Source organism: Rhopilema esculentum, chromosome 11 (genome assembly GCF_057945365.1).
Source record: "Rhopilema esculentum isolate cy_ngs chromosome 11, ASM5794536v1, whole genome shotgun sequence".
NCBI classification, from domain to species: Eukaryota; Metazoa; Cnidaria; class Scyphozoa; order Rhizostomeae; family Rhizostomatidae; genus Rhopilema; species Rhopilema esculentum.
In genome coordinates this window covers 15,616,612-15,630,360 of record NC_142825.1, presented here as the reverse complement: position 1 = coordinate 15,630,360, position 13,749 = coordinate 15,616,612, and the positions used below count along the sequence as shown (strand labels likewise).

General features: G+C 40.5%; 2 long non-coding RNA genes across 3 annotated transcripts in view; both read right to left on the bottom strand.

The window, feature by feature from the left end:
• LOC135680758 (uncharacterized) overlaps positions 1-13,749 on the bottom strand; it is a 35,862-nt gene that overhangs the window by 13,568 nt on the left and 8,545 nt on the right. The gene's annotated exons all lie outside the window — the stretch shown is intronic.
• LOC148959080 (uncharacterized) lies at positions 9,967-11,654 on the bottom strand. Its single transcript, XR_016144279.1, has 3 exons — positions 11,627-11,654; positions 11,438-11,509; positions 9,967-11,125 (listed from the first exon to the last, which is right to left on the bottom strand). It is a non-coding gene; the product is annotated as an uncharacterized LOC148959080 (long non-coding RNA).

Sequence of the window (13,749 nt, the reverse complement as noted above, 5' to 3'; positions counted from 1 at the left end):
AGAATATATGTATTGTGAGGCTGAAGGACATTATTGAAAAATTGCAGTATTAGGGAAGGATTTTTTACATAATTTGTTATTAGAGTGAAGGTGGTTGCTAAATTGGTGAAGGAAAAGTGTGAGAGAGCAGTTAAAGTTTAAATCAATAACTCAGTAGATTATCAAAGGTGTGATTTTGCTGTTTCCGTGTGCTTCAAACATTCTGTTGTTTATTGGTACCTTCAACGTTCTTTACGTGCACATTAGGTTTGATGTTGTGGAAATGGTTCTTTCATACTACAATTTCTGACAATACTCAGGCATCTTAAATTGCGACCCTGGTTAGCCTAGCCTAATTATTGCGTTTAATGTGCGAACCTTGTTACTGTACGTATTATAAGTAGGTCTATCATCCAGGACTTAATTAATTAATTTATTTGCCAAATAAAAGGAATTTGGAAACCATTCAACTGTTGGAGAGGTTGGTGGTGTTCGTTTTAAATGTACTACTAAGACCTTGTCAATTAATTGTCCATAGGTCAGATGATTTTTCGAGATTATAATCATGTTAACGCTATTTTTGGTACAGTTCACATATATCTAGCTACTTTCAACAGAATCTTCCTTTCTGATTCAAATCACGTGATTTCATTGTTGCTAGGTGGTGTGTTAATATCAGCTCGGGCGTTTCCGCCTCGTTTTGACATTTTAATACCAATGGATGAGGCCTTCAAATTTGGTAAAGCAATAGACTTGTTTTTTGGTTGCCCCCGACCTCCATTTTATATGGAGAAGCTCAAATTTCGATATTTTCATGAAGAGGCATGCAGCAAAGTGATTTATCTATTTCGTCTTCACCCCGACCAAATTTGAAAATAAATTAATGTTTATATGAATTTTACTTAATACCTTTGTCTAAAATATTGGCGAAAGAGAATATGTATAGTTCCACAAATGTTTCATTTTTGAGCACTTCCACTAATGTTTCATTTTTGAGGACTTTTTATCATGCTATAAAACTTGACTGATTATCAACTATCCTTACTTGTGTTCAATGGCAGATTTCTAGCAGAAAAACAAATATTTACTTCATTATCGTAATAATTATGAAAATGTTTGCTAATGTTGAAAAGAACAACAATTAATAGTTAATACTGCTCAGGCAACGGCAGAGTTGAGAATCCTCAAAACAATATGCACATTTAAAGCAAAATCTAATAGATGTTTTCAAAATATTTGATATGATGGAAGTTGTATATTTGAAGAAAATTTTGGAGTTTGTTTTTGAAGCATCTGTTTCGATAAATTGAAAATAGGTGAACATTTTTGAAGAAAGGGGGAGGGTATATATGCGAGGATTAGGAGAGAATTAGGGGTAGATTAGTTAAATACTATAGTTATAGTTTTTTGCGTGTTCTGATTTTCTGTTCTTTGGTGGGTGGTACTGCTGCTTGTTTGGTTCCGACGTCTTCGTTTGGCAAGCTTTACGACGACGATAGATTCGGCTCTAGAATGGAGGAGATAATTATGTTTTAGATTTAATTGTAACGTAGAATAACGAAGTATATGGAATTGAGAGTTGGATTGAGTTTCTTGGTAGAAATTTTTGGAAGGTATGAAATAGTACAGGATAAGCTTTTCAGTACATGTAAAATACTGTTATCAATAAGGGCGCTGTTTAGGGAAAGCGTTGAGAAGGTAAAATTTTAAAAGGTAACATGCTACACAATTTTGAACAAAAGTTCTAGTAGGTATCTTTCGTTTAAAGTTTACGAAAGGAGATTTATTCATAAGGTTAATTGGGAATGCATTAAAAATTATATTGAGAGTTGAAGAAGATGGAAGGTATATATGGGATTGGTGGTAAGTTCTTACCTTATTTTATGGAGATATTTCCCATCGGGTGCTGCGAGGTGGAACGTGATCTTTCGTTTTATATGGAGGCATCTTGCGATTCTTACTTTCGTTTTCGATATGGGTTCTGGTATCCACTCTAATTGCTATAACAGAAGTAAATAGAAAAGTTATTGCTCATGAGGGGAGGGTGTTCGAAAATACCAGTGGGGTAGTTTGCAAATATAGATTAAGGGAGGAGAGGATAAGTAAATATGGTTACCTTTGATTTACTGCCAAGTTTAACGGTAAAGTATTTTCCCATTGCAATAAGGTACAGAGAATAGCTGTAGAGAGATATAAATGCGGATAAGGAAAGGAGGAATTTTTCTGCGATGAGATGAGTGCAACGAAGATAAGGGTCTTTAAATTAAAGTTTTTAAAAAAGGAAATATGTAAGTTTGTATCATACGTTTTACCAGTATTGGGAAGACTGAGAAAGGGTTTTTGAAGATAATGGAACTGTAATACTCACCTTTCTTGTCTCACGGTGCAGACGTTGTGTGATTTATAATAGAGAGACTTGTTGCGCTATTGAAGATTAAGGTTTGCTTATATATAGCTGTGGGGTAGAGTGGGTTTAATGCAAATGGGAAACATAAATTTTAGTGTTGGCATTAACTACCGTAGATGTTTGCTTGTTGGGATGTGTTTACATCCTCGGTATCCGTAGAGGGGATGTTTTGTATTTGTAATGATGTTGGAAGATATTCTTATCGGCAAGTTATGTATTTTAATGCGAAACGGTTAATTTATTGTGTTTGGTTATTTTTCATTGTGCTAGTTTAATGGTTTCCTTGCGAAGTCTGAAAACACCGTTAATGATATGGGATTAGAAAATTTGGGCGATTGTCGAGGTTTGGGGGTGGATATATTTTGCATGGTATTTTGGTGATAGCGCTAACTGTCTAGAACTGAAGGGCCGTGTACTTTGGGTGGGGATAGAAAAAATAAGTATAAATAATCAGGTGTTGGGAAAATTAAGTGTGTTTGTTTATTTGCTAAAGTATCTGATATTGTGTTCTATAAATTGTAATTGAGAATTTGAAGGTAGGATTTAGAAATGTATAAATATAGAGAATTACAGTTGAATTGTTTCTTATGACGAAAATGCGACAGTATACAAAGAGAGAATTAATATATTGTTCAAGAGTCAAACAAAATCTGCCAGTAATTACAATAGTAACAATGTCATATACGAAAGTGTTTATGATTTAACTAAATATATTTCTTTATAAAACATAAGTGGTGCTTGTAGATTTGATAGTTCAGCAGGTGGTGGTTATAGAAAATGATTTAGTTTGCAACATATTTAGAGAGGGCCCACGTGAGGGGGGGGGGGGAGGAGTGGGAGGGCCTATGGCCTGATCTATGTCTTCATTAGGAAAAATATTTATGTAGAGATCTGGTTTTGAAGGGCTAAATTCGAGCTTGATTTATGGAAGCTGGCCTCTCCACCTTGAAATTCGCGGGGTGCGCTGTGTTAGAATAGGTAAAGTCTAGAGTTAAACAGCTAAAGGTATTATTTTTTATTTATTGTTTCGGATAAGGGAGTAAGGTTTTTCTTCTTTTTTTCTCTTTGTTGGGGGGTGGAAGGTAGGGGTACATTTGAAGTGGATAGGGTGTTGTACTCTAATTTTTGAAACGCTAGATTGTTTGTGTACTTTTTAAAGTATTTATAACAATGATTTTATAACAAAGTATTTATAAAAATATATTTGATGGTAGTTAGTACTACAAAGATAAATTTCTGTATATTTCAGTGCGTGCGAATGGGTGAATGGTTGTAAAATTTATTGTAGGACTTCAGGGTATACGATGTTTTTTGTTTTGTTACCTCGTGGTAACATGACTTTGATCCCTGCAAAGGATTTGGCTCTTGACATGGCTACGTATAGCTGGCCGTGAGTAAAAACGGGCTCTGGGAGGTAGACACCAACGTATCGTAATGATTGCCCTTGTGCTTTGTTTATAGTTAGACAGTATGCCAATCTCACTGGAAATTGTACTCTAGCAATGTCGATGGGGAGGGCGGTATCTTTGGAAGACATTGTGATTCGTGGAATCATTACATAGCGTCCTCTGTGTTCACTGGCGATGACTTCTGCCCAAATGAGATGACGTTGCAAGTCGCGGACAATGAGACGGGTTCCATTGCAGAGACCTTTTTTAGGGTTGATGTTCCTTAGTAAAATAATTGTTGCACCGACCTTGATGTGTGAGAGAAGAAATATAAATTTATTTTTACCGTAGTGTAGGGGATTTTTGTATAAGGTGAGGAGACGACAAATTGAAATGAAATGAGGTTTCGTTGGTTTATGTTGCTGTAAGGAGAAATTATTGGGTAGGGGGGGGGGGGAGAATTTTATGAAAAGGAAAGAAATGTTATTACCTTGAGCTCTAGCTGGTGAAGTGGCATACCAGTTGGTGTCTGGATATTGAGGAACTCAATAGGATATGCTAGAGCTTCTTCGGGATCATCAGTAATCACCCTATCGGTACTGAAAAATGTTTGAGTTGGTGCATGGATCCTTTCCAAAATGAGTTGATTGATGTCATGAGATGCCTCATTGGTGGGTGTCAAGCAGCAACGTTCTGCCATTGCTACTGGATCGCCCATTATGTCTGGCTCTCCAGGTGGCGGTGGTGGATAGAGAAAATCAACAATCTCGTCGAGTGACTGCACCAAGATGTGGTCAGGAATTGTGATGTCATTGTTTTCATCCTGTGGCTCTTCTCCATTTCCAATTCTTAAGAGCCAATCTGAGAATTCTCGGTATCTTTCGTCTTGCATGGCTCTCATGTTTCTGACGAGTTGAAAGTTGCGGAAATGGGGCCATAGAGGTGAATTCTTCATGTTTTCCTGAACGATTCCTTCTCTGCCTGCTTTAAGAACAACTGGGAGAACCTGTCTAAAATCACCACCAAGAAACATGAATTTACCTCCGAATGGTCTATCAATTCGGGTAATGTCCCTGAGTAGGATATCTACTACTTTTAAAGCATTGACTGGGATCATTGAGGCCTCGTCCCAGATAAATACAGTGGTTTGTAAAAGCTTTTGAGCTTTAACACTTTGTCGTTTTATATTGCATGTAGAGTCAGGCAATAAGGGGATGGGAATTTGGAATGTAGAATGTGCTGTGCTTCCGTTGATCAGCAATGTGCTTGCAATGCCTGAATAAGCAACACATTTAACAGTAATTCCTAATGCCTGGAGGTTGTGGACAACTGTATTATAGAGGAAAGTTTTACCTGTCCCTGCTGGACCGTCAACAAAGAAGCAGTTGTTTTCGGAATGTGTCTGAATAGCTTCCATGACGGTGTCGAAAATGTGACGTTGTTGATCGTTGAGGCGGTGCAACATTTCTTGTCCTTGCTCTCTTTCTTGAGCAATGTCGATGTTTTCCTCATCTTGCTCTGGATTCTGGAAATTATCTGGCAGCTGTGGCAACTCAGAAAATTCGGGATCTGCGATGGATTTCCCGTGGACTTTTAATAGGGTGTTAATGTCCCAAAGGCACAGGTACATATGTCTGTCCTGGAAAGGTATTGTTGGGTCATTATGTAGGTGGCGGTCGTGTCTGATGTAATCTTCAGACATTGATTCTTTGAACTGATCAAATAAAGTTCTGATGTCAGCTGGAGTGTGGAAAATGATCAACGTTGCGAAGAGTTGTCTCATCTGGTATGGCATGTTGATTATTGATGCCTCTTGTAGGCAGTTCCTGTGCTCGGCATCGTCATCCATTAAACCCAATGCTCTTGCTGCATCCTTGAATGTTTCTAGGAGTTCACCGTCGACTATTCTCAAATCTTCAAAGGATGTTGGACCTCTACAGTGGAGTAGAAGAAGGCGCAAGGCATATCTTTGTGGGTCGGATGGCTGGACCTGGTACATTCTTGCAATTATTGTAGAGACTGGCCGTACCTGTAAAGAGTAGATTGAGATTTGAAGAGTTTTTTGTTATGTTTTTTTAATTGGTTTATTGTCGAAGTGTGGATTAAAATAAGAATGATTATGATTGTCATAGTTGCTTTTTTGTAAGTGATACCTTTCGTTTCCATGCTTTTGTTCGTTTGTCGAATGTATAATGTTCAGGAATTTCATGGTAAAGGTACTGTTGTGCCTCTTCGTCATAATTGTTCAAGTGGAACCAAGCTGTGAGGGTGGTGTCTTGGTTTCTCTGTAGAACCTGCTCTTCGTGTCCTTCTTGGAAGTAGACGTTGTGTTGGAGAGGGAGGTGTACTGCAAGTCGTATGACGGTGTGACTTCTGTCGTGCAACTTGTACTGCAGTATTCTGAACATTGCATGATGTGGTCCAATGTATCTTGCGTTGAGATATTGAAGGATTTCATCATGGTTGATGGTGTTCTCTCTGATCTCAACGTGTGCACAGTCGGTTCCTTTATGGATATATTTAAAGATATATTTGACACTTTTGACACTTGTGCAGACTTCTACATTCATGTGGCAGTTGAATTTCATGAGCAGATGAGGGTTGTAGGGGACAACCCAGGAGTCATTAACCAGGTTGCGACGAAGCTGAGCTGCGTGTTGACCACGGCGTTTGTATTGTGGATAACCGTCAACGTTGAAGTCAGTGCGTTGTTTTAATGGCTTTGGAAAGTTTCTGGTACATTTTCCATCTGCCATGCAGGGGCTATGTGGATCAAGATCACCACATGGACCGTGGATCATGTGTTTCTTGACCATGTTATGCAACTCTTCGTTGTTATCAGGATCAGGGATTTCAGCTGAGACAAACCTGTCAACATCTTGTGCATCGCGCGGTTTGTGAGCTTCTGAAAGAAAAATGATCATATGAGCATGGGGCAAACCGCGTTTTTGAAATTCAATTGTGTAAACATACGCTTTGACGTGGCCTAGTAGATTTCTCTCTAGGATGTCACGTAAAAGCTCCTTCAGTTTTAAGTGAAAGACACGAGTTATAATGTCGGGTCTGTCGCTTGGTTGCTGGTGTGGGAGGAGGTTTTCAGTAACCTCTGGCCACCTTGGATTTGCTGTCATTGTAAGAAAGATGTCTGGTTTACCATACTTTCTGACAATGGTCATGGCATCGTGGTAGTTCTGGTTCATGTTCCTTTCACTACCATGAAATGTGGAGGGCAGAATCACAATGCGGCCTACATTTGCATGTTCTTGTTCTGCCCGTGCGTGAATGTGATCCATAAGGCCTTGATATGAATCAACTCTCAGTTGAGCCTGGTTCCTTCTTATGAACTCTAACTCATTGCCCTCGATTTTGGTGAATGCGTCGACCAGATACTGTTGAAACAGCAGCTTTGAACGGTGAATGGTGCAGAATTGATCACGAACTGCAACCCTGAAAGCATAAAATTCATTCAATGATATGCGCTGTCTTGGATTGGGAGCCCTTGCCCCTTGGCGGCCTTGTTCGCCAGGGGGAGGGTTGCGTGGAAGTTGGGTGTGCCAACCTTGCTCACCGCTGAAAAATAGAAGAGGGTAAGTCATGGGATCTGCTGCTGGAGATGTTGCCTTTATTTTGACTGTGTTGCGCTGGTTGTTTGGGTAGGTCTCAATGTCCCTCTTTGCCGGGTTGGGAGGCGCTCCCTCATCTCCAACATAGACAGCTGCTATTTCAGAAACTATTGGGTCATTATAGCGTCGATCTTGCAATGCACGGCGGGCTATGATCATTCTTATGGGTAACAGCGGTTGGTTGTTTGCAAGTGCTAGGGCTCGTTGTTCCCGAATGACTTGTCCGATGTTCCTATACTGCCTTGCAAAGGGATTAACGGTGGTGAGTTGATTTTGCAGCAATTGGACAACTTGAGGGTTCAAGTCGACATTCCTGGGGTCAGCTAGGCGTTGTTGCAAAGCCTGGTCAGTGTCTAGAATGTAGAGCTGGCTATACTGGGGGCGTTCATCAGGGAGGGGCTCAACAGCACTTGTAAGATGGTAGGCTTGACCATGGATTGTTATTACTCTAGGACCTCTTCCAGGATGATGGTCGATAGGAGCGTTCCAGGAAGCCATGGCGAATGCGCAATTGTAGTGGCGGATATTTTCAAGAAAGTGGCGTGATGATGCCGACTCACCATTGAAGAGGTCCATTATGTTTTGTGCTGGAGGGGTAATCGGTGGGAGGCTCACTCTACCTCCAAAGCAGCATTTGGTGTATACCCCTTTCGTGTTTCTTTCTTCTTGAAAAAATTTTCCGTGACAATGATTGCAGAATTGATTCATAGGAGCTAAATGATGTTGTCTTGGTAACTGAAGAGGAACCGGTGGCTGGACAGGTGCAGGTGGCTGAGGAGGAGGTGGTGGCTGAGGAGGAGGCGGTGGCTGAGGAAGAGGTGGTGCTCGAGCAGCGAGCGGTCCCTGAGCAGGAGGTGGTGGTTGGGCAGGAGGTGGCGCCTGAGCAGGAGGCGGTGGCTGAGCAGGAGGCGGCGCCTGAGCAGGAGCAACTGCAGCTCTGCGTGCTTCTAAAGGATGATAATCTTGTTGACGGGGCAGAGGCTCGGGATGTTGTAGCGGGAGGTTTCCATCTTCAGGTTGTCGAGCTTCGGGAGGTTGTTGATGTTCTAGTTGTTGGCGTTGCTGGCGTTCTTCCCGTCGTTGGCGTTCGCGTCGTCTGTTTGCTGCAAGAGTTAGGAGTCGCAGACGTCGGCGTGGCATTTGAAGTGATTAGTAAGTACTGGGAAGATAACATAAGGGTTTTGTTATGAATGTGTATGAATATCAGAATAAAGGGGAAGGGGCAGTAGATGAAAATCTGAAAGATAATCGCGAAAAATTTGAGAATGGAAGAAGTTTTATAATGAATAACGAAAGCATACGAAGAACGTGCAAGGGGCTTACGTGAAAATATAGTGTCGACTCGAGGTGCAATTAAGCGTGTGGCGGACTGTTTATCGTACAAATCTGTAAAAAAGAGGAGAAAAGTAGCAAATTTGAAAAAGAAGTGCTATAAAATGAATGTAGGAATATCCGGGGCAATTTCTGAAATATAATTGGATGTTTAAAAAAACGAAAATATGCCCAGAACGTGTCAAAACGATTTAAAACAAAACCTAGAATTTCTGATAATATCAGAATAAAGGGGAAGGGGCAGTAGATGAAAATCTGAAAGACAATCGCGAAAAATTTGAGAATGGAAGAAGTTTTATAATGAATAATGAAAGCATACGAAGAACGTGCAAGGGGCTTACGTGAAAATACAGTGTCGACTCGAGGTGCAATTAAGGGTGTGGCGGACTGTTTATCGTACAAATCTGTGAAAAAGAGGAGAAAAGTAGCAAATTTGAAAAAGAAGTGCTATAAAATGAATGTAGGAATATCCGGGGCAATTTCTGAAATATAATTGGATGTTTAAAAAAACGAAAATATCCACAGAATGTGTCAAAACGATTTTAAACAAAACGTAGAATTTCTGATGATATGAAGGTTTCAATAATAAAGAAAGCATACAAAGAACGTGCAAGGGGCTTACTTGAAAATATAGTGTCGACTCGAGGTGCAATTAAGCGTGTGGCGGACTGTTTATCGTACAAATCTGTAAGAAAGAGGAGAAAAGTAGCAAATTTGAAAAAGAAGTGCTATAAAATGAATGTAGGAATATCCGGGGCAATTTCTGAAATATAATTGGATGTTTAAAAAAACGAAAATATGCCCAGAACGTGTCAAAACGATTTAAAACAAAACCTAGAATTTCTGGTAATATCAGAATAAAGGGGAAGGGGCAGTAGATGAAAATCTGAAAGACAATCGCGAAAAATTTGAGAATGGAAGTAGTTTTATAATGAATAATGAAAGCATACGAAGAACGTGCAAGGGGCTTACGTGAAAATACAGTGTCGACTCGAGGTGCAATTAAGGGTGTGGCGGACTGTTTATCGTACAAATCTGTGAAAAAGAGGGGAAAAGTAGCAAATTTGAAAAAGAAGTGCTATAAAATGAATGTAGGAATATCCGGGGCAATTTCTGACATATAATTGGATGTTTAAAAAACGAAAATATCCACAGAAGGTGTCAAAACGATTTAAAACAAAACGTAGAATTTCTGATGATATGAAGGTTTCAATAATAATGAAAGCATACAAAGAACGTGCAAGGGGCTTACTTGAAAATATAGTGTCGACTCGAGGTGCTCACCTTTCTTGATTCACGGCCCAAAGCTTGTGTAGTTTATGACAGTGAGTGTCTTCGTTTGTTGTTGGAAGTTAAGGTTGCTTTTTATACACTTCTGTGACGGGTTGGATTTAATGGAAGTGGGAAATATCAATTTTAATGTTGGCGTTAAGTACAGTAAATGTTCGATTGTGGTTAAGTTTTAGAGTTCTTTATGGCGTTGGTATCCGTAGGGGGCATCCGTAGAAGGGATGTTTTCGTAAAAAGCTTTATTGATTCTGCTTGGTTATGCTTTATCGTGTTAGTTTAATTGTTTCCTCGCAAAGTTGGAAAAACGCATTAATGATATGGGATTTGAAGTGTTTGTATGATGCTGTAATCTCGAGGGGAATATATTTTGCATGACGTTTCAATAATTGTAGGTTTCGGTGAGCTAGGTGGGCGTCCTTAAGGCAAAATAACTTTGTGATTGAGAATAAATTTTCCTTGTTTGTAAATAAATCTTTTAAGGGAGATCAAGCAGGGCGAAGGTCCATGTTTCGATTTTTATTGAGCAGTTTATGCTGGAGAGCATATAGTAATGAATAGAGTGCAGCAAGCAAAGAAACACCATTTTAGTTAATCAATTGTAAATTCTAGTATTGCGGAATATTATTTAGGAAGCAGTTGTTGCAGGATATCAGATGCTGAGGGATTTGGGAGACAGTAGAAAAGTTGAAGAGCTCATGACAACTGGAGAAATCCAGGAGGCAAGAGAAGGTTTGAAAGGAAAGATGAATTTAGAGTAGCAACCGAATTACTCGGTTGCTGAAGAGGGGCCGGGCTGAGGTTCTTGCAACTCGTCAACTTCGGCCATCGAGAGGAGCTCCTCGTTTTTGCTGGTGTCTCCCAAATCAGATAGCATCTGCTCTTCCGTTTGGAATTCAATTTTGAGTTTTTTTAAAGAGTTTTCGAGTCCCGTGAGCCTTGATTCGGTGGACAACAGATGGCCTTTCATCTTTCTAAGCTCTCTTTGCTGTTTTTCGATGTTTTTCGCCATTTCATTGGCATCTTGATTTAGGCAGGCAATCATTAATTTGATGTTATTTATCTGGGTGGATGTAATCTCAAAGAGATCGGTTGTCTTCGTGGCCATCCTGCGGTAGAGGAACGCAGGTAGGAATTCAGTTCCCGAGTATTGAGATACGAAACAAATAAAGAAATATTTTCATGAGAGCTTAAGAAAAAACTGAAGAAGTGTTTTTGATGAAAGCTTTTGTTTCATTGACAGGTATAATGTGGACCGAAAAAGAATAAATAAGGTTTTTGAATCGATAAAACGGATGAGCAGGTCAATGTGTATTGAAAAGAGGGAGGTTGATTTCCAAAATGTGAGAATAGAGAGCAAATTAGATGTTGCCAAAAAGATATTAGGTAACTCAAATGTTCGGAAAAAGAAAATTGCTTACTGAAAAAAGGTTCAAAATCCAAAATTTCTTGATCGGCGAGAATGAGTGTAAACGGAAAGCGAGGATTTTGCACTAAAATTGAAATAATGTTTGTACAGAAAAGAATCTATAAAAATTTGAAATGTTCTTTGTACAGTAAAGAAGAAAATGACGTGAAAAAAATAAAATAGAAAACATGGTTGAACTTACCGAGTTACCGAGTTCAGTTTACGTGAAGCTCTTTGGAGATCAATGAAGAATTGAAATGCTTGTTCGGTAGTACGTATTTAAATGCTTACACACATGAAAGTTTACAACGTGCATTTCAGTGATCAAGGAAATATTACTGTTTAGTATCTTTTTTCTTGATCATTACCAGTTTGAGGTCTAAATAATTCCTCTATTTCGGGAGTTACTTATAGTTTGTGCTAGATTTGCAAGCGTGTTTTCTACATTAATAGGCTTGGAGGAAAGTGCTTATTTTTAAATGAGAAATTTCAGGCATTATGTTTGATGCTATGATGTGCCTGATGAAAATATCTAATTTTGGTTTCAATTTGTTTTGGAAACGACTAAGGGCGTTTTTCGCTTCATAAAAATGCTCTCGACTGACTTTTTGTGCCTAAAAGAACGGCGGGGGAAGGCATGACGCAGCAAGTTTAGCAAAGCGAAAAAGTTGGCTTTCCACCGTGGAGCTTTGCAGAAGGAAAGGTTAATGAGTGCCCAAGTATCGCTAACGACCCGCACTGACAATTAGGTTGGCGCTTAATGATCTCGCCTGAATGCTATAGCTTTATTACGAAGGGAAACGTCCTGAACCAAAACAAAGTTTGTTATAAAGTTTTATTTTCCGAAATTTCGCTGTTTTTTGCATCCAGTTAACTTCAAAAGCAAGTTTTTGAATGTTCAGTGGCCCAGGTCGTTAGTGGCTACGCTTTTACGACGCCATTTTGAAAATTGCTCGTTTCATGACGGGCCCCGTTGAAAATTCGCTTTCTAAACTTTCGCTGGCCATTTTTATGGCGGGGCCCATTGAAAATCTAAAAGTTTATCAATTGGTTAATATATTGGTGTTGAGTCTGTTGGTGTTGATTCCATGCAAATACGACATTCCTTTTGTTTTTTTTAAGCGGCCAGTTCTTTGCAGTGAATTCAGGTGTGGAGGGGCCCGTACCCCACTCGGCCAGTTCTTTGCAGTGAATTCAGGTGTGGAGGGGCCCGTACCCCACTCGGACAGAATTTGATTACCTTTTTCGCATACGCTCCTCTAGTCGATGCTAAACTGTCCATTTTAGCTAGAGTTTTTTTGCGTTTAGTTTGCTTTGAATTTACATCCAAAGCCCTTTTGAAAATCACGGAGTTGATGGAACGCGTACAGCTAAATTCGAACATGATAAGCATGAGCGTCTAGTTTAAACAATGAGATCGCATTCTTAGTACTTATAACGATCAAACTTTCGACCAATCACGGTCGAGCCAGAGTCCTAACACAAAGGATTCGTACACTGCTGTACTGTACATTACAGTACAGGGCAAAATCATGACAATCATAACTTTTGCTCGTACGATGCTGAGTTTTTGGGAGAAAGGTGTCGCATTCGACCGGTTTTGATTCCCAAAAATTCGAATCGAAACTCGCATCCAGAAGGGAGAACCGAGCTGTGACGCAGCACCGTTTTTGGTGCCAAAAAAATCGATGGTGATTAGCAGAGCCTTGGCAGAGTAACTCTGCGGAGATAATTGCCCTCGGCACAAAGAGGTGGCGGTTAACGACCTCGCTGACAAAGCCTAACACGCTTAACGACCCGACGTAACCTTTTCTCCGGAGAGGCAATCAGGTCCGCAAGCAAAGCAACTTCCGCCTAGAAAAAGTTTGTTTCGAGGATTTTCAGGCAGGAAGACGGGACCGAATCGAAAATCGAAGGCCAGCTGCAGACTCACGTCGACGGACGGGATCGAACGGAGGAAAAAGCGGGACGTTTCGAGGAGGCCTCGAAACCGATCTCGTTCGAAGAGGCGTCGAGTGGATCAGACCGTGTGCAGACGTGCTTGCCCCTCATTTGCATAGTAGCACATTCGTTGTTTCGAAGCTAATTTGCATAGTAGGATTTTAGTATATTGAGAAGCCAGTGGACCGCCGGCCCGCGGCACGCCCAGCCAGTGGACCGCCGGCCCGCGGCACGCCCAGCCAGTGGACCGCCGGCCCGCGACATGCCCAGCCAGTGGACCGCCGGCCCGCGAAACACCGAGCAAGTGACCCGCAAGCCCCCGCCCAACCCTAGGTGCAAATTAGCAAAGAACGAACTAACGCCATCCCCAACACACAAAACCCC